This window comes from Pelophylax lessonae (assembly GCF_965119305.1).
Source record: "Pelophylax lessonae genome assembly, chromosome: 5".
Classification (NCBI taxonomy): Eukaryota; Metazoa; Chordata; class Amphibia; order Anura; family Ranidae; genus Pelophylax; species Pelophylax lessonae.
In genome coordinates, this window is record NC_138772.1 from 350,728,723 (window position 1) to 350,750,529 (window position 21,807).

Genomic DNA, 21,807 nt, shown 5'->3' on the forward strand with positions numbered 1-21,807 from the left:
ATTTTTAAGAACTTTTTTTGTGTGATTTTGTGTCTGGGGGGTCTAAAAGGTGTACCTGTGAAGTTTCAGCTCTGTTGCATGTCCAGAACCATAAAAAAAAAGATCGTTTGTATTAGAAAACTTTAAGCACAGGAATATGGCTTCTCTGCTGTAACACCTTGCCGGTTTAATAGCAGGCATTTTTTTGGGTTCTTTGCAGTCAGGAAAAACATCTGAACTTGTGTATAGTGGTACTGTGCACAAGTTCTGATGTTTTGCCTGCCTCCAAAACCCCCCAAAAAATGCCAGCAAAAACACACCTGGGCATTTTTTTTTTGACGCTAGCGTTTTTTTTGGCATTTTTTGGGGTTCTTTTGAGGCAGGCAAAACATCTGAACTTGTGTATAGTGGTACTGTGCACAAGTTCTGATGTTTTGCCTGCCTCCAAAACCCCCCAAAAAATGCCAGCAAAAACACACCTGGGCATCTTTTTTTTTTTGACGCTAGCGTTTTTTTGGCATTTTTTGGGGTTCTTTTGAGGCAGGCAAAACATCTGAACATGTGTATAGGGTGTATATATAGGCATATATGTCTGAATATATACCCCTAGACATATATAGGTGTGATAGTAGCAGAAATATATTACTGTAAATGATTTCATTAGCGCAAGCATTTATTTCTGCTACTATCACACCTATGTGATAGTAGCAGAGGGGTATATATTCAGACATATATGTCTATATATTCCCCCTATACACATATTCAGATGTCATGTCTGACATCAAACATGTCCTCAAAAAAGCACTGGCAGTGGCAGCCCCTGCAGCATTAAAAAATGCTTGCTGGTGAGAAGCCACATGCCTGTGCCAAAGCAACACAGAGAAATGATCATTTCTCTATAGCGGTCACCCTGCTATGGAAGGGTTTTGTCACCCTGCCATAGCAGTCACTGTCAGTTAACCCTACACTACACTACGGTCCCCTGACACTTAACACTTTCCCTACAGAAACTAAATTTTTGAAGCTAACTTAAGTGTAAAGGAGCACTCTAACTACACTAGAAATCCCTTTCCTCACACTAAAAATAGCTAAATGACACTTTTAAAGTAAAATTAACAGAACTGCTTCCACTCTCTTCCATGTCCAGTATAACAATGCTGGGAATATGGCGGGGGCGATCTTATATACTGGGGGGCGTATTCACTAATGATTGGTCTAGGGACCCCCTAGTCACTCCAATCACATTCCTAGCATTCTCCTGCCCCCTCAATTGGCTTTTGCTAATGGTTCTGGTCCAATCACGGGCTTTTAAAGCCCATTTCCTGAAGCATTGCATTTTGGGCGGTTCTGGTTGCCGAATTCCGAACTTTTTGGGCAAAAAGTTCTAAATTCGGCCGAACCTCGAACACCCAATGTTCGGGCCGAACCGATGGTGGAGCCGAACCGTTCGATCATCCCTAGTCAAAACACGCTTGAGCTCACCCCTAGTATTCATATAACAGGATACAACTGTTCAGAACATTAGACTAAATCAAAGAGGCACAAAAGAGTGAAGTGCAAAGAAGTGAGCCATTAAAAATTCACTCATGAGCATGAGAAGGTGTATTAAAGAACATATCCACTGTACATAATTGGGTGTTTGTGTTCACTCAACTGCACTTCACATCATTCCACAAATTGCTAAATCCACTACAATGACTTTTATTTGGATACAATATATAAAATAAGTTTAAATCAAATGAAAAGTTTTACCAATTATTCTCACAATTAAAGTAAACTGTGGGCACTTTAAACATGCATTTTATTGATATACATTTTCTGTCCAGTATTGCCATTTATTGTTTCCTCATTTAAAACATCTACAGGGATAGTGAACCTCCTCTTCTCCTAGCAGCTGCCATGACTAAATGTTGAGGTCTTTAACCTCCCCTGTCTTACTGAGTATATTCGTCTAATGAGCTGTCTTCTACTTGCTCCAGAGTTCTCCAGGACAAATTTGACAATCCTGCAGTTCCAGAAAGAGCAACCAGGGAAATAAAAATAACTTATAGTTTATCTTTAAACCGCATGTTAGTATGAATGAGTATTATTCACCATTTGCTGTTCTCGACCAGTTGAGAAACACAAATGGGAAGAGTAAAAAGGAAAGCCTAAAATCTATAACTTTATATTTCATTATCAGTAACTTATTAGGAAAGCTTTTGTTTCTGGATAATTACTTATAGTAATAGTATGAGAACATGACTGTCTACAATGCACACTGAAAATAAATGTATTTTAGCTTAACAAAATCATATTTAATTTTGAGTCATCTATTAAGTATAATAATTAATTTTACAGAATGATTTTTCCTCAATAGATTGCAAAATATTTTTTGTTTTACATTTTTAACAAAAAGCAAAAAAAGGATACACATGGATTAGCATGAAGCAGAAATTAAATATTAAGTAATAGATTTTAGTACTCCTGAGTCCTGACATCTATTCTGTATTTTACATTAAATGTAAGAATTTTTTACTTGGGAATGTAAAAAAATATCTTTTTTTTTGCTGTTTATGTTTTAATTTCTTTTTTTGTTTTGTTTTGTTTTGTCTTCTTTCTCTATTAAGAATGTGTTAATTGCTCATCAGGGGAGATGGAAATAACATAGTAGATTGTCCCATTTACTCTTCCTTTAATATATTTTTGTCATGTTTTAACAAAGATTTATAGCATAGCTCTTGATTAAAGCCCGGGGGTTGAAAGAATACAAGGGTACCAGCATTGCCAATAGAAATGTAGCATTGCATTATGTTAATTGGAATTAAATGCATTAGAAATGCAAGGGGTTTATAAATTACATATCCAATTTAATTATTCCTGAGAACCTAGCATTATTAATGCACAAATAAGGTTTTTATTATGGGGAAATGTGAGACAGTTACAAATGTATTATACCTTATTTGTCTATTTAAACTGTCTCAATGTGATTAAATATAATATGTTCTAAATAATTTTATATTATTTTATTTAGTTACCAAATATTATTGGACTAGGGTGTGGCATAAGAGATATATTAAATTTGTTATGCCATACACTTTCATCTGTAATGCTTATTATTTATAGGTCTGTTTTATTTTTAATATATGGTTACTGGAACATGTTCTTTTGTGATAATGTTCATAAGTTTTTTATTCATAAATTTTGTATTGAGTCATGTCATGACTCATGAAGCTATGTTTTCATCATAGAGAAATAATCACAATTATTCTGAAAAATACGTTCATCCACTTTAAGGAATGATGGCTAATAAAGTAGATCTCTTGCATGTCTTGTCTTATGTTGTGATTTCAAAGTACCCGCTTTGCTCTCATTTACTGACTAAAAAACACTTGTTACAACAGGGCTTGTTATAACTGGGATCTGACCAAGATGGAAATAGAATGGTCACAATATAGAGATAAGGAAAAGTGATGTGGTATCCCAGGGGTATATCATGACCGGCTTTACCCATCACTGAAGGGGACACATTGACGCCATTCTCACCCAAGGCCCGGTCTCCTATGTGGCATCACCATTCAGAGCATGCCTAATTCGAGTAAGTTCCTCTTCAACAGCTGCTAGTATACAGGGCTTTCACAGGAAATAAATAGCCAAGTAATAATGATGAATTTAAAGGAGCTACCAAAGGAATAAAACTGCCAGGTAAATGCCTATAGAGACCAATAGTGCATCATGTTAAAGGAACAATAAATAATCATACTTAACTTGCACAACTAGATAAAAAGGCTCTCTAATGAAAGAGATAGATAGATAGATAGATAGATAGATAGATAGATAGATAGATAGATAGATAGATAGATAGATAGATAGATAGATAGATAGATAGATAGATAGATAGATAGATAGATAGATAGATAGATAGATAGATAGATAGATAGATAGATAGATAGATAGATAGATAGATAGATAGATAGATAGATAGATAGATAGATAGATAGATAGACCGATTTAAATTAATTGTGCAAAGATCAATGCTGCTTATTATAACAAGATTGAATACTCATCTATAAAATAAACTAATGAACATTAATCATGATAATAAATAAACTCTCAAAGGGTACCATAAGTATATGAAAACATGTGAATAGAAAATGATATATAGATGAAATATATGAGTTAAAGTAAAATAAAAATAAAATAAAAATAAAAAAATAGTTAGATTAGTAGACAGTGACAAATGTTATAGATACATTCTTAAAATCACCCACATGCATTTGAGCTAGCTACCACCTACCCATGCCAACACACCCCCATACACACATGTACACCCCCAAACCTAGCACAATCATTTAGCAAAGTCAATGTGAAGTTAGAAATACTGATATGCATACTTGTTGCAGGTTAGTGACTGAAAATACTGATCAGCACCACAGCTAGGCAACTAGCGTTTTCACATTAAAAATATAGTAATTAAAGTCCAGACATTATCTAGACCAGCCTTTTTCAACCAGGGTGCCTCAAGGTTTCTTCAGAAGAGCCTTGGCAAAATGCCTAAAATTTGTTTTTAGAAAAGTTTTTTTTTTATTGTACACCATTACAACCTTCTAGCTGCCAACCTCCTAACAACCAATGACATCATCAGTTGATAGAGGATGTCAGTTGCCTGCATATCATCCTTGTTTGACCATCCGTTGCCTCTCCATCACTTTTGGGGTTTCATTAGCTAAGTGATGGAGAAAAACTAAGGGAGAAGCTAAACGTTGGAATACTAGTCAGTATTAGTTTCCAAAAGTGTTTTTGCTTTGGAAGAATAAATTATCTTTAACGTTGGGTGTCCTACGTTTATTGATGTTGCTGCATTATGTAAAATTATCAGAATAGTTTTGGATGGGGCACCTCAAGTCCATAATTTTAGAGGCTGCCTTGAGATTGTCCAAAATTTTAAAGGGTGCCTTGACTGAAAAAAAGTTGAAAAACTCTGATTAAGACAATAAGGTCATCTAAAAAAAAATTATATACAGTGTATATACAGTATCTCACGAAAGTGAGTACACCCCTCACATTTATGTGAATATTGTATTATATCTTTTCATGTGACAACACGAGAAATTAAACTTTGCTACAATGTAAAGTAGTGAGTGTACAGCTTGTATAGACATTAATGGCTGTGTGTTGAGTTATTTTGAGGGGACAGAAAATTTACACTGTTATACAAGCGGTACACTCACTACTTTACATTGTAGCAAAGTGTCATTTCTTCAGTGTTGTCACATGAAAAGATAGAATAAAATATTTACAAAAATGTGAAGGGTGTACTCACTTTTGTGAGATACTGTGTATATATATATATATATATATATATATATATATATATATATATACTGTATATATATATATATATATATATATATATATATATTATCATCATTTGATTTTCTGTATTTTGAAATTATTATGTTGAGAAAAGATAAAAAGAAATAAAATAAATTGTGACCATGGAAATCTCAGATAATATTGTTTCTTGTTCAGGTTTACTACATGAATCCCCTGCCATGCTGGTGCAAAAACAACATTCTCATTGTTATTTAAATAACACGGCTAATACATGTCCTTCATTTCCTGAACAAGGGCATTGTCTTCAATGACAACTTTACTTTAATGTTTGACAGTTTAGAAGTAAGCAACATTATGAGCTTTTCAGATATGTTGTTACAGTCGCTTGATTTCTAGCCTCCATTTGACAAGAATTCCCATGGACCTTGTATAGCTTATAAAATAATGTGGGAATAAGTGATACATTTGCCCGTGCAAAAATAGTGTATTCACTCACTTAGATAATAGAAAGTAAATTTATGGCATGATCAGATGTAAAGAAATATAAAATTCAAGGACAAGCAATGACATGCCATGTATAAAATGGTTCAGTAATCATCCCTTTATAATATACAATGTACAATGCACAAACATGTGTAAGATAGATATTACACATCAAACAATAACATTGTTTTGCAACCATGAAAAACAGCATTTTAAAATTGCAAGAAAAATATTGAATTTCATTTTCATTTATGTTTGAGCAAACCTTTACAGGCTTGCATAGTTTCCGGAGCTTGTAGGTAATCAATTTTAGCACCTCATATTGCATCACTATGCGGAGATCACTCATTATACCCCCCCCCCCCCAAAAAATAAAAACATCAATGTATTTCTGGTTCTGAGTCAGCTTGTGATAGTGTCCAAATAATCTTATACGAGATAACTCTGCTTTCTAATATTTGAAAAAATATAGGGAAACTGACTGTGCCCGCTATGACGTATTGTACATTGCAAATTTGGCCCCGCTAAAAAGTATACAACTGAAATGAAGCTATGTAATAATAATATACATAAATGAAAAAAAGAAAATGAGGTTATGATGCAGCTAACTAACCTGTTGGATTTGTTGTTACATGTATCACTTTGTACTACCGATTGTTTCTCTTCAACTTGCACAGCAAAGTCACCTAAGACAAAGACTCTCAATGCAAAAGACTCATATTTGTATATAAAACTGCATCAAGTGACCACAGGAGTAAGGAAGGTACTAATTCATTGCAATGTTAAACTCATATAATAACAAAACATCCAGGAAAAGAATTGTTGTAAGGGCAGGTTAGTGACCTGGAGGCCATACTTGTCTCTGAATGTGGGCGTTTACTAAAGCTGGATACACACTATCCAACTTTTATGGTTAGATTTCCTTCAGATTTACCTTTTCTTTGTAGTGCAAGGGCCTGCCAGATTGCATACAAATTGAAAGTGTTTAGGTTTGACCTCATATTATATGGTTTTGGTAAGTCTAAAGGAAAAAGTCTTCAGAAAATCTTATAGTGTGTATGGCCCATTAGGCTATAGGTTTCTGCACTGAAAGGAGTTCTTAACTACCAAGATTGATGGGAAGATACACAGTAATTTACATTTAACTCAGTGCCTATTCTGTTTTCAAAATGAACACCCTCTATTTCTTCATTGAATCAATTCTACAGCCTTTTTTGAAGAACTGAATACTATTCACTATGAAATCTGGTAGTTTGACTTTAGAGCACAGTAATTCCATGAATCTAGTTTATGTTTAACGAAAGGTAATCTGATCCCTTGAAATTTTAACTGACTATCTTACAATAATATCTATAACACTAGATTTTACTAAAACAATCCACAACAAGGTCAAAAAAGGTTTCTCCAGGTTGACTTTCCTCTGAATATTATGATATTGTCTTTATGAGTTCATATTCATGCTTTTTACATTCTTTTATACTGCCAAAAGATGGTTTCCTATTGTTTAATAGACTTGTTTTCTTGCATCAACATTCTTTGAACAACATTCAAGGGATGTAAACAACTCAACATTAAAACAATTGTCAAGCTTCTCTAGATTCATTCAGGTAAGGCTCATGTTTTCTTTGACATGTAATTGAGTGAAATGCCCTGTGCAGCACATATCATTCTATGTTCACAATTTCATGTCTGTTTTGTTGAATTTTGTATATGTACGACTATGTGACATTATACCTTTTGCTGGTGTTAAGGTCAAGCATGAAAAACACGCAAGTGCTGGTCTATAGGAAAATGGAAACACAAATTAGCAAGGCAGGCCACGTACAAATGCAAGATCTTTTCTCCAGTGACCCTTAGTCAAGGAAACTCAGAAAGTCATAAAGGAAAATATACATTGTGCAAGTTGTGACTACAGTATATCAATGCATTTCGTATTACAAGAGTATATGTATACAACTCACCATGGAAAAAAATCCAAAGACATACCTTTACAGTATGCTGGACAATTGTTCAAAAGCCAATGAAATATAAAGCAATAGAGCAAGAATTTGACTATTTGTCCAACATGGGGGACAGATCAGATGAGCATCAATGACTGGGACCTCAGTGAGGCAGGTTAGAAACTTGAGGTTGATTCCCAGAGAAAAATGAAATACAGGGAAGTTAATAACACAGTATTTGACCATTCCTTGGTGTTTATTCTATTCCTCATGACAATGAAGGCTTCATTTACTTGTGGAGGATTCATGTTGATTTGAGTGAACACAAAGAAAAAAGTCAAATACTATGTATATGCAGGAGAGGAGTGTAGAGTGTATAGCGGTGGGTAATATGTGCAGAAGAGGCATGCACTCCACCTCCACATGCCTCTGCTCATCTTTGCACCCAGACCCCCCCCCCCATTTGATCATTTTGAACTCCAAACTGTAATCCCTTCTCTGCTACCTCTGGATCCCCCCCACCTCCCGCCTATTGACCTGCTCACTTTTGAAGTACAGGTGGGTGGCAGACTCGAGGCAGGCAGGGTGTCTACATCCCCACTGTTGGCAGCTATCAGCAGAGGTGATGTTGGACCGAGGTTCAGGGAAGTTTGATATACCTATGAATGCGCAAAAATTTACAAATCAATGCAACCAACATTGACATATTAATGTTGCATGCCACCCAACATTTACATATAAATTTCAGCCACAATTTATATATCAATGCTGCCTGCCTTCAGCAATTTACATATCAATGGTGCCTGCTGCTTCACGATTTATATAGCAATGCAGCCCATGATTTACATATCAATCATGCGTACACTCGCAGAGCAGGGCTGTGCAACATTAATAACTCATTGGGCTGGGCCTATCTTAAGGTAGGGGCCTGAGGCTACAGCTCCAATAGCCCCTATGTTAATCTGGCCATGGGTAGACACACTAATAAATACCAACTCTGCTCACTCTTTTCTCTCCTTCTGTCACTATGTTCGATAGCAGTATACTGTATATCCATGTAATTGAGCCTAATTTGTTCCTAGCAGTCTCCCTCTCCCAGAAAGAGTGCTGCAATGTAGATAATGACAGGCGGTTGACATTAAGCCACATAGTTGTACTTATCGCAATTGTATGTAAAATATGTATAGTAATGTTTAAAGGAACTCGTAAAATATGTTTTTATATACAGTAGTTAACAAAAGTGAGTACATTGCTGCAGAGGTTGAAGGGGTGGAGGGTCAGCTTGTCAATGCTCAGAACGTATGCCGCACACTGCATCAAAATGGTCTGCATGGTAGTCGTCCCAGAAGGAAGCCTCTTCTCAAGATGATGCACAAGAAAGCCTGCAAACAGTTTGCTGAAGACAAGCAGACTAAGGACATGGATTACTGGAACCATGCCCTGTGATCTGATGAGACCAAGATAAACTTATTTGGTTCAGATGGTGTTTCAGCGTGTGTGGCGGCAACCAGGTGAGGAGTACAAAGACAAGTGTGTCTTGCCTACAGTCAAGCATGGTGGTGGGAGTGTCATGGGGGTGTACTTACTTTTATGAGATACTGTATTTACTGAAATTCAGTCTCAAGTCTACCTAAAACTATATTTAAGTTTTGGATAAATGCAATAGGTTCTCCCCAACTTCTTATGTCTCTCAATGACACGAAAAACAAGACTTCTACACCTGCATTCTCAGATCTGATGTCCTATTTTGCTTAATAGGAGGAAATTACTCTACGAGGTGGATTTTTAATGTATTATACATTGCAACAGAGGGAAATGTGATTCCCTGATGTTGCAGGAGGACTGCAGGGCTAGGTAAGGAGACCTCATCAACGCAGCCCCAAACAGATAGAAGGACCTAATAGGTGATTCAACCCACTAATTCTACATGTTAAAAAGTCACCATCAAAAACACTTGTTCTTTTCCAATAAGTTATTTCAAAGCAGCTAAAACATTTTTATACATTTTAATCAGCATTTTATATGTTTTTATACTATTTTATTTCAGCTAATTATTTCTTACAACATATTATTATTAGTAGTATTATTATTATTATCACTAACTATACATGGTATTAAGTTTTTTGCTTCTTAAAAATATTTAACATTTTCTTTCATTTTCTTTCATTTCGTTTTTATTAAGGCACAAGTTTGAACAAAACATTGCATAGCATCCGAATACACATATTCAAGCTATCGTTAACAAACGTACTAAACAAAATTCAAATTTCTCACAGTCTGAATGCTGGAGTCAAATATAATATGCTGTAATCACACTATGAGCCTCATCTCCACTAAGGAGGTGTAATGAAATTAAGGTACAAAGTATAACTATCTAAAAAAGGACAGACAAACAAGCAAAAAAACTAAAAGAAAAAGAGAAAAGAAAAAAAAAAGGAATTTTGACACCACTATACAATAGCATTCCTGAAAACATAGAAACATCACATCATCATTACAAGGCCTAGAGACCTATAATCTCCAGTTAGGGAATATTTGAATCCAGCAGCTCCATTTATCCTTGAAACATTGTACCGAGTGTAGACTATAAGCAAAAAACCTTTCATGTTGAGCAGAATCATGTATCCTGTTGATAACATCCGTCACATTAGGAGCTGTGTTAATTTTCCAATAGGAGGTAATGGTCACGCAAGCTGGCGTGAAAATTTGGGAAATCAGTGTATGAAATTGTTTAGGGATCTTATATATAGGTTGGAGTAAGAGAGCTAATTCAGGTGATGGATATATAAAAAAATCCTGTGATGTTAGAGATTAGGGAAATTATTCCATTCCAGAAGCTCCTAAAGCTTTTACAATCCCAGAGCACAAATTCCCCACCTTACCACATTGTCACCAGCAACATGGTGAGGTATAAGGAAATATTTAGGATAATTTATAGGGAGTAAGGTAGCTTCTATGAAAAGTTTTTTAAATAATTGTCCCAATGATTTACGCATCTGGAAGTTTTAAAATTGAGGGATAATGCTCTGCTCCATTTTAAAACATCAAAGGTTTTAAGTAAATCTTTCTCCCATGCTAACATAGAAGAGGTTTTAGAAGAGCTATTATAGCTTTGTAGATGAGTGTAAAATTTAGAGATACCACCTTTTTTAAATGGGCATTCTTGAAGTGCTTGCCGTATTTTAGTGTCTACGTCAATTCAATACAATCTATGTTTGGAAAGTAAATGACGGATTTGTAGGTGAGAAAATGAGCAGCTACTCATAGTTCCCAAAGAGAGTTCCTTAATGAATTGTACACCCTGGTAAGTCCAAGGTTGCACTTTTACAGATGGAAGTAAATACTCTAACATATAATGGGGTAAGGATCAAGGATTTCATGTGTTTTTTCGTAGGACTCTGAAGAAGAGACTTTCATGCCTGTATCGATGCTTGAATTGAAGGAATAATGGACAAATCTATAGGCAAGCCCGTCAAGGAGGCCAGGAGTAAGGAAGGTAAATCCCTATTTGCAACTATAGCCCTTTCCAAAGATAACCAAAGGCATTTGGAAGGCATGTAAAACCATGCATGCAGCTGTTCCGGCAAAACAGCTTTTATGGTATTGTTTTAAAACTGGTAAGTTAACTCCTCCATGCTGTTTCTGTTTGATTAGTGTAGAGAATGGTATTTTAGCCATTTCCCCCTGCCAAATGAAATGTCTCAATAAAGAATTTACTGTATGAAAAAATCTATGTGGGAGAAAAATAGGAATGGTTCTAAAAACAATAAAGATTTTTAGAGAGTACTAACATTTTTAAAGTTAGCCTCATAAATGTTCTTAGTAGGAGCACACAAGGTTATACCCAAATATAATGGTGTGTGTTGTACCCACTTGTATGAAAATCTTGATTTTAAAGATATTAGAAGGGACCTGGAGATGTCCAGAGGTAAGAAATAAGACTTAGTCACGTTTAGTTTGTATTATGATGCATTACCAAAATCGAATCCCCTGGACAGCTGTCAGGGAAGACGCTGGATTCTTAAGAGTCAGAACTACGTCGTCAGCAAATAGTCTAATTTTATGCTGATTACTTGCTACAGTAATACCCAACACATTTGGTCTCATTCTGATTGCCTCTGCCCATGGTTCCAGGATTAACATAATAATCAAAGGGGAAAGGGGGCACCCCTACCTTGTACCATTCATAATTTGGAATGTGTCTGAAAGGATATTGGAAGTAAAGACAAATGCTGTGGGATTAGAATAGGGTGCTGAGATGGCTGATAGGACAAATTCCTTGAACCCAAATTTGCCCAAAGTAGCCTGCAGGTATCCCCAATGCACCCTGTCAAAGGCTTTCTTGGCATCTAGGGTAAGTAACACTGCAGGTACCCTACGCAATTCGATGAAGGTTGAGGATATGACAAGTGCCGTCTGGAGCTTGTCTGCCTTGCACAATTCCGACATGATCCACTTTGATGAGGGCTTTGATCAATTTGGCATCGATTTTTAAAGTTAGAATTTAAAAGTGATATCGGAAGGAAATTTTGTGGGCAATCCAGCATTTTGCCAGGTTTGGGTTAAGTTATTATGGTGGCTTGCAGCATTTCTTGGGGAAAGGACGCTAAAGAAGCAGCTTGATTAAATAATCTAGTCAGGTGTGGTGTAAGTACATCTTGGTATGTTTTATATTATTCGGCTGTAAAGCCGTCAGCCCCTGGAGACTTATTATTAGGCATATATTTTATAACAGCTTGAATCTCAGCATCTGTAATAGGAGAGTTAAGATCTCTCAAAGTTTCCTCCGAGACCGTCGGAAGAGGCACATCATTTAAAAAGGAGGTAATTAAGAGCACATGGTTCACCAACACCAGGTCTGTACCTAGCACCTTATTCAACTGAAAATTAGTTACTTTAATCAGGAGCATTTTACCACAGGGGCTCAACTCTGGGAGGTGAAGCTATGGCAGTAAATCCTCTTTTGTCCGCTGGTAGTACCATGTTTACCCAAAAATAAGACCGGGTCTTATATTAATTTTGGCTACAAAAACACACTAGGGTTTATTTTCAGGGGATGTCTTATTTGTTTACTGTATGTACAATGACAATCTTAAAGTGGTTGTAACCCTAAAAAACCAAACAAACAAAAAAAAAAAAACATCTTGATCCTTTAAAGCAGGGATGGGGAACCTACGGCCCGCGGGCTGTGTGCGGCCCCCTGTGCCACTGAGTCTGTGTCACTCACCTGAGCTGTCAGAATGGAGCCGATGTTTTCTGTATAGTTCTGGCTCCGTTCTGACAGTCTGAGTAGGTCACAGGCGGAGTGATATCAAATGCACTCCACCTGTGACCAATACAGGAAGCATCGCCTCTTCCTCCAGCGTTCCTAGCCAGTATTTCCCGCCAGCAAAACCTATAGCAGTAGCAGCCAGAGCCAACAGTACCAGCCAGAGCCAGCAGTACCCATAGCAGTACCAGCCAGAGCCAGAAGTACCCACAGCAGTACCAGCCAGAGCCAGCAGTACCCACAGCAGTACCAGCCAGAGCCAGCAGTACCAGCCAGAGCCAGCAGTACCCATAGCAGTACCAGCCAGAGCCAGCAGTACCCACAGCAGTATCAGCCAGCAGTACCCACAGCAGGACCAGCCTGCTGTACCAGCCTGAGCCAGCAGTACCAGCCAGCAGTACCTACAGCACAGTACCAGCCTGAGCCAGCAGTACCCACAGCAGTACTATCCAGGAGTACCAGCCAGAGCCAGCAGTACCAGCCAGCAGTACCCACAGCAGTACCAGCCAGCAGTACCCACAGCATAGCACACTACAAGCCAGCAGTACCAGCCTGAGCCAGCAGTACCCACAGCAGTACCAGACAGCAGTACCTACAGCACAGTACCAGCCAGAAGTACCAGCCTGAGCCAGCAGTACCCACAGCAGTACCAGACAGCAGTACCAGTCTTAGCCAGCAGTACAGACAGCAGTACAGACAGCAGTACCAGCCTGAGCCAGCAGTACCCACAGCAGTACCAACCAGCAGTACCCACAGCAGTACCAGCCACCAGTACCAGCCTGAGCCAGCAGTACCAGCCAGCAGTACCCACAGCAGTACCCACAGCACAGTACCAGCCAGCAGTACCAGCCTGAGCCAGCAGTACCCACAGCAGTACCAGCCAGCATGAGCAGCCAGCAGTAACCACCATCAGTACCAGCCAGCTGTACCCGCCAGCAGCACCCACCAGAAGTACCCACCAGCAGTACCAGCCAGCAGTACCCACCAGCAGTACCAGCCAGCTGTACCCACCAGCAGTACCAGCCAGCAGTGCCCTCCAGCAGTACCAGTCAGCAGTAACCACCAGCAGTTCCAGCTGAAAAAAAGCCCTGCTGGACAATATACTCTTTATTTAATTTTGAGTGTCCTCGATACCTAGTCCTGGAAAAGGGGCTCCTTTCAGTTATTTACCTCTGTTGTGATATATTTTCTACAGATTTTTCTCACTTATTGGGGTTAACTTGCATTCAATGGTAGTGTTTCTACTCTATTTAAATTATTGTGTGATGAATGAACAGGGTAGGCTGAAAGCATGACATCTAGTGGTAAGATCGAATATGACAACGGTGCGAAAATATTTAAATGATGAACTGCAAATCCCTCCCAGCTTTGAGGAAGTTAGCGCATCAGCTAAAGTTTGTGACTACAACCCGGAAGCAGCCACCCTGCACATGAACACCTGACTGGGTGTACAGGGAACAACCGCATCCACAACCTACTGGAATCTCACCGGAAGCTTGGAAGTTGACACTTGATAGAGATGACATGGCAACTGGGTCAGGATTGCATTGGGAGATGGTAATGGAAGGTGGTGAGCAACGCTCAGTTTCCCCTTTAGCATACTTGGCATGAACTGCATAATTTGCATTTTCCACATACTCTGCATACCTCTTCACAGACACCCATGCATAGCCCAGCTTTAAGCTCTGTTTCTTTTACGTCCTCTGACAGCCGCCACCTACTCATACAGTCTCCCACTACTGGGTATTGGTCTTATCTACAGAGTAAGCTAGGCAGAAGATTTTGTTAGAAAACTTTCACAAGACCTTGTATAGACACACCTACAGGGGGCTGTCCCTCTGGTCCAATACCCCCCTGCTAGCAGCATTCCCAATTCAGTTTGTCTTTTGCCTAGGCTTCCCTTGGCTGGGGCTGCAGCCTCAGCCTTCCTTCTTCTTATTATTTTTTATTTCTTCATCAATCTTTCCTTCCAAAGGATATTGTCTTGCCTTCGCTGTGTGCAAAACCTAAGCATCCTAAGGAGTTTGCCTTGCATTCCTTGGATGTAGTCCGGGCGATCAGGGTTTACCTGTCGTCTACTGATTCCTTCAGAAAGTCGGATTCTCTTTTTGTCCTTCCTGAGGGACCTCGGAAGGGTTTGGCTGCGTCTGTGGCAACCATTTCTAAATGGATCAGACAGACGATTGTACAGGCTTATTAGTTTAGGGAATGGGTTCCGCCCTTCCCTGTCACGGCGCACTCTACCAGAGTGGTGAGTGCGTCTTGGGCCTCGATGTCCCAGGTGTGCAAAGCGGCGACCTGGTCGTCCGTGCACACCTTTACAAAATTTTACAAACTTGATGTATTGGCATCGGCAGATGCCTCCTTTGGCTGCAAGGTTCTGAGTGCGGCAGTGCCTTAGGGGAGACATGGCATTTTTTAGCCTGTCCCCTCCTGTTGGGGTTTTTTTCCCCCTTGGTTATTTTGCTTTCCTGGGTTTGTTCGCTCCTGTTGAGCTTTCCTGTTACCCAGTGTTTTACCTTTCTGGTTCAGATAAGGTTCTTTTCTCTGAACTGGGTGTTGCGTTGCCTTTTAGACGGTTACGTTTCCCACCCCTCACATCTACACTGCTTTGGGACATCCCAGTAGTGAAGACTGTATGAGTGGGCAGCGACTGTCAGAGGACGTAAGAGAAAATAGAATTTTTGTAAGAACTTACCGTAAAAAATTTTTCTCTGAGTCCTCTGACAGTTGCCGCCCCCCACCCCTCTTTTGGGGTTCATGGACCTATATACTGCTTGCTACCAAACTGAATTGGGAATGCTGCTAGCAGGGGGTTATTGGACCACAGGGACAGCCCCCTCTATACAAGGTTTTGTGAAACTTTTCTAACAAAATCTTCTGCCTAGCTTACTCCTGTGGATAAGACCAATATCCAGTAATGAAGACTATATGAGTGGGCGGCGACTGTCAGAGGACTCGGAGAAAAGAATTTTACGGTAAGTTCTTACAAAAATTCTATTTTCATCTCATCATTTCCTGGTCATTCTCGATTGGCTATTTCACCCTTACCTACAAACAAAGTTTTGCAGGAGCAATCTACTTGAGCTGCTGCCTATGCTTTGGCTATTATTGTGACTTTCAGCCTCTCATGAGAGCCAGTTATAACCCCAGTCAGTTGCTGTCTGACATCCAGATTTACTGCAGCATTTTGCTCTTTGTGAGTTTTACTCAGTTCCACTGTGCCTTTGCTGAGTTTTTACTCTTACTGTGTTTCAGTGTATGCTGGTGTGTATGGACGTATGCTTGTGCAGTGGCTGCTTCCAGGTTAGACAACGTAGTCTTTATAATGATAATACAGGTGTGGTTAAGGTATTTGTACTGCAATATACACTATTTTTTTTTATCTAAAAGTGTGTCAATAAATTGGTTATTTTTTTTTTTCATATCCCTTGTGACCTCCTTGGTAGATTTTTCTTTCTTATATGCTTGATGTTTGGTCATGGACTGCACTGTACTACTTGATTTATACAAGAAGGTGACTGGCTGATATAGATTTGAATTAATTTATTGGTGGTTGATCCTAGATTATCCCCTATTTGATGCTAATTTCAATTTAATACCCTGAAGCTCATCATCAGCTTCATTATGGGCATCTACCCGTTCATTACGCGTCATGGATGATACCGGCAGGAACTTTACAAGACTATAGTGGGGAGTGCAGAGAGGGGCGGCATATTCACCGCTATTCAGTGTAGCGACACCGCTGATGTGGAGGAAGCAAAGGGAACGGTGTAGTTTCACATAGCTGGAAGTTCCCGGTGATAAACTTACTCTTTAGACATACTGCAATTGCTTTCTTGGATGGCTGAATTACCCTTGGAATATACTTCTGGCAATACTTGACCTGAAAGGCAGCAGTACAGTTAAGTACATGGGACCCCTATGTGACAAATACTATCTCCGCATTGAGGTGTGGTAAGACTGATCAGTACTCCATTAGGAGACATGCTGTTTATATGATATTGATGCTGTCCCTGCTTTACCTCTGCAGCCGACTTGCACACTTCATTCCCCTGCCCCCTCCATTCCATCCCTTTACTGTCTGATCAAGGCTGGAACACCTGTGGTGGACTTTGAATGTTTTTGCTTCTCTACAGACTGACAATGATAGTCACTCTTTGAAACAACCACAAGCTACCCAGGATTTACACCATCAGGCTATCTGCCAGCTTTTATTTTCCCGTGCACTGGACAATTTCTTGGGCATACTGCAATACAACTCTGGCAGTTACTTCCAATATCAACACGGGTATCCATATCTCTGGGGATGCCGGTTTCTTGTTCCCTGCTATGTCCGGACGCTGCATATTGACTTATGATTTTTGTTTGTTGGTCTCTCCCCACCGATGTATGGTTAGTGTATGTTTTTATGTCTGTCGTTTTATGTGGTTTATTGTGTTGGGTCATAGGTCCCTATTCCTCCACATACTGTGACTTGTACCATTGACAATTTTCGAAATACTTTGAATTTTTGGCATGTTTATTTTATTACTTATATTTTTTTCAATAAATTAGGCACCGGTAATCCATAACCTGTCTGTTTTGTCGAATCATGACCAAATTATTGCCCGAGAGTCCTTCTCTCGGGCCATTTTTGTTTTTTGTCAGAAATAGGCAGACCCACAGCAGGGTAGTCAATACATTCAATGAACTCTCTGGTAGTGTCTCCTGGGGAATCACCTACATGGCGCCCACCTGCATAAAAATGAGAGACTCTTGAGCTGGATTTTACAGGGGTTACGAGCAGCTGCTGCCTCTGGAGTTTGGCTCATGTGGTGAGCCGCAGGAGGATGAAGCCAGTGCCTTGTTGGATCCCGCGCCACCTTGAGATCCATGTGCTCCAGTGGACCTGAAGAAATCTGTCAGCTTGCGGGGAACCACTGGTGGCTTTCGCTTCCTTATGACACCTAGGGGGTGCACACCAACCTGTAGAAGGTGGAGAGGTGCTGGATCCCAGCCCCACATCACTGGATGTAGCTGTGAACCTCTATGAAGTTTGACAGCTCTCTCCTCAAGCTGCCATACTCTTTGGCACCCGGCTCTGCCCCCCCTATTTAACACTTTCACTTTTTAGCACTGGCCTATTGTAATGATCTGCACTGAAAGAATTCTAGATAAATATGTAATTAGCAAACCTAGGATCCTTATAAACATTTGAAAATTCCCCACTAAGCAAAAGTAAAATTCTCCTACAGGATAATAAAGAAGGAATGATATAGAAGCGGTACAGAGTGACCTAAAAACAAGATCAGCAAAAGATACTTTTGGTACTTCGAAATTTTTTTACGTTTGTTCATTATCAGGGGGATTAATTAAACATAAATCTGCTTATACTGATTGTATATTTATAGAATTGTTTAAATAAACGGAATCATCTCATTTGTTTCCCTAACAGATGTTTGAAAATGTTGAGTCACAAAGATTCATATTCAAATGTGCTGATATTTATAATATGTTCTGAGCACTGATTAAATAATAAAAAAATGTACTGGTGCTAATTAATTTAGAAGCGACAATTAGCACTGCAAGATACAAATGAAGATATGTAGTAGTTATAGCCGCAACTTTTTGCAACCAAATCAGCGACCACAGATTCCATACAGATGCCAGACATCAAGTGTGAAAAAAAAGAATTGAGTTTGTTCCGAAATAGGCCAATTAGAGTTTCCTCTTTGTATTCCTGGTGGTTTAAAGGAAGAATCTGATATAATCAAGCTTATACCTTTTAAACATTTTCTTGTTGGATATCCACTACAGGGAAGCTAATAAAGACAGTCCAGAATGATTGAAAATGCAATTAGTCACCAACTCTTAAAGTAACTCCAACCAAAACAATTTTTTTCAGTTTTGGATAGACTGGGAAGAGGTTATAGATCATGTCATCTTATTTCTGTTTGTATTCTCCTGGCAAAATAAGGTATAGGGTTGAATCACCATATGAGAAAAAAATGGAATTCGAAATGTTATATTTGTAACCTGAACAGGAGTAGAGGTGATAACTTCCAGTGATGAAACCTGTTTAGGTCAAAGGGGACATTTTATGTTGTGTGTCTGGAGATAAGATTTGCAGGCATGTCAGCCCGAAAAGGATATAGGCAACAATACCACCATCTCACTAGCAAAAACAAAACAGGTTTTGCCGATTTGACAAGATTTAGTAAATTTCATTGAAAATGCAATAAACTAAATTCAGTTGCAGGATGTTTAGAGCATTAAAAAAAAAAAAAAAAATTTCCTTTCTTGAGAAATGAATTGGATGATTTCTTCATTTAATACATCAGCCCATACTCTAGAAAATCTACCCTCTCAGTATTAGTAATGAAGTTTGGGGTGGGGGGGGGAGCATAAAACTATTCGCTACAATGCCAATTATAGAAAAATATGCTATCCTGAAGATGTGGCTACTAGATGCCACAAAATGCACTGTTTAGAGTTTAAACCCTAAAGTAGAACTATGAGCAAAACTTTTTTTTTTTTTTCATTTTAGATAGAGTAAGGGAGGGTTATAACCCCTATCGGCAATTTTTTTTTCCTGCCATCTCTGTCCCATTGTGGAGATTTTCCCTCATTTCCTGTCCTGTAGCCAAACAGTAAGTGAGAGGATATCCCTGCAAATTAAGGGAATTTCTTAGGGACCCTCAGGTTACCAGAACTAGTGTCCCCATTGGAAGATTTCTCCTCCATTACTTTTCTGGGGATAACCCAAAATCTGGGATTTTCTTTTACTTTCAATGATAATGGTAAACAGGACAAATGGTGAGGGTGCATCTACTTGATAGGGGCACAGGCAAAAATAAAAACCTGACAGGGCTCTAATCTCTCTCCACCCCAACCAAACCCAAAAAAAAAGTTTTGTCGTTAGTAATACTTTAATAAAAAATTATATTCAGAGAAATCAGAGCTTCATCCTTATTGTGGAACCTACAAAAACTCTAAGCATCTCTATTGCAAGCCTAGCTCCATACTGAATAAACTATATTAACCGGTTCTGGACCGCCCACCGCATATATACTGCGGCAGGCTGACCCTCCTGCGCAAACCGATGTAGGGCTACGTCGGTCTTGCGTCTGCAGCTACCGTCCCTCCACTCGGCAGAGTGGACTCTGATGCACGGGGCAGGCGGCTCCGATTGCCGTCTGGGACCCGCGATCGCTCCTTGCTGAGAAAGAAGAACGGTCAGCTGTTGTAAACACAGCTGACCGTTCTTCTCTCTTGAATGATCCCAGAGCTCCTGTGATCCTTCTATATAGGATCACAGGTCTCTATAGACATTTCACAAGCCCCTCCCCTCTACAGTTAGAATCACTCCCCTAGGCTCACATTTAACCCCTTGATAACCCACAGTGTTAACCCCTTCCCTGCCAGTGTCATTATTACAGTAACAGTGCATATTTTTAGCACTAATTACTGTAGTAATGTCACTGGTTCCCCCAAAAGTGTCAAAAATGTCAGTTAGGGCTCCGATCTGCCTGCCTCAATGTCGCAGTCCCACTAAAAATCGCAGATCGCCGCCATTACTAGTAAAAAAAAAACAAAAACAATAAAAACTAAATAAATCTTTCCCGTAGGTAGTAGACCCGATAACTTTTGTGCAAACCAATTCAAATACACTTATTGCGATTTGTTTTTTTGCCAAAAATATGTAGCAAAAAAAAAAATTGGTCTAAATTGTTAAAAAATTTTGATGTTTACATTTTTTTTATTTGGGACAGTTATATAGCAGAAAAAAAGTGAAAAATATTGTTTTTTTGTTTTTTTTTCAGAATTGTTGCTTTTTTTGTTTATAGTGCAAAAAATTAAAATTGCACAGGTGATCAAATACCACCAAAAGAAAGCTCTATTTGTGGGGAAAAAAAGAATATCAATTTTATTTTGGTACAGCGTTGCACGATTGCGCAATTGTCCATTAAAGTAACGCAGTGCCGAATCGCAAAATATGGCCTGGTCATTAAGGGGGAAAATAATGCTTTAATTAATCTGTTTGTAGCCCTCTCTGTTTGACAGAAGCCAATCACTATATTGGCTTCTGTTGAACCATACAGTACTGCTGGAAAACCTGCATTCGATGAGCTGCTACAGCCCTGGTCAGTATATTCTGACAGAAAAGGAATCTCTGCTGTCAGAATACAATAGCACAGTGAGGAGGATTCCTGCATCTACTTCGCTTGTGTAAATGAAGGAATCTGTGAGGTTTTTTTTTTATTCGTACAGCCCACTGGTTGAATCTACTGAGCATGAGCATCAGGGCCTGTAAACATGTTTGCCATCTTCACCCTTTTTTTTTTTTAAATCTAATCTTATATGATCTCCTATTTATTGGCAGGTTTGAACATGGTGCAGACTGCAGAGCATCTCTTTTTTTTTTCCTTGTTTAAAATATTTGTTTTTAGCTTTCTTCTGTTCATCTGTTTTGTTCTCTTTTGCATCTATTTGATTTACCTGTCTCACGTACTTCCATTAAAAGTGTACTTAACCAAAACAATTTCTTCAGTTTCAAAAAGAGTTGAGATTTTTTTAGAACATCTTTAAGATTTTTATTGTTTGTTGGGTCCCAGTTGCGAAGATTTCCTTTCCCTGTATCTAGAAGAGGAAGAGAAGGACATCTTCCCTGCTGCTGGGAGCAATAAACCCTTTACAATCTTCAGGTTGTGACTTGGAGCTTATAAAGGACTGAAGACACCACACCCAACCCATATAATAGCACTGGGCCAATTAGCAAATACCAGCACTTTCCAATACGAAAGTGGAGTGAGTCAAATGCTCCCCCATATTTTTAAG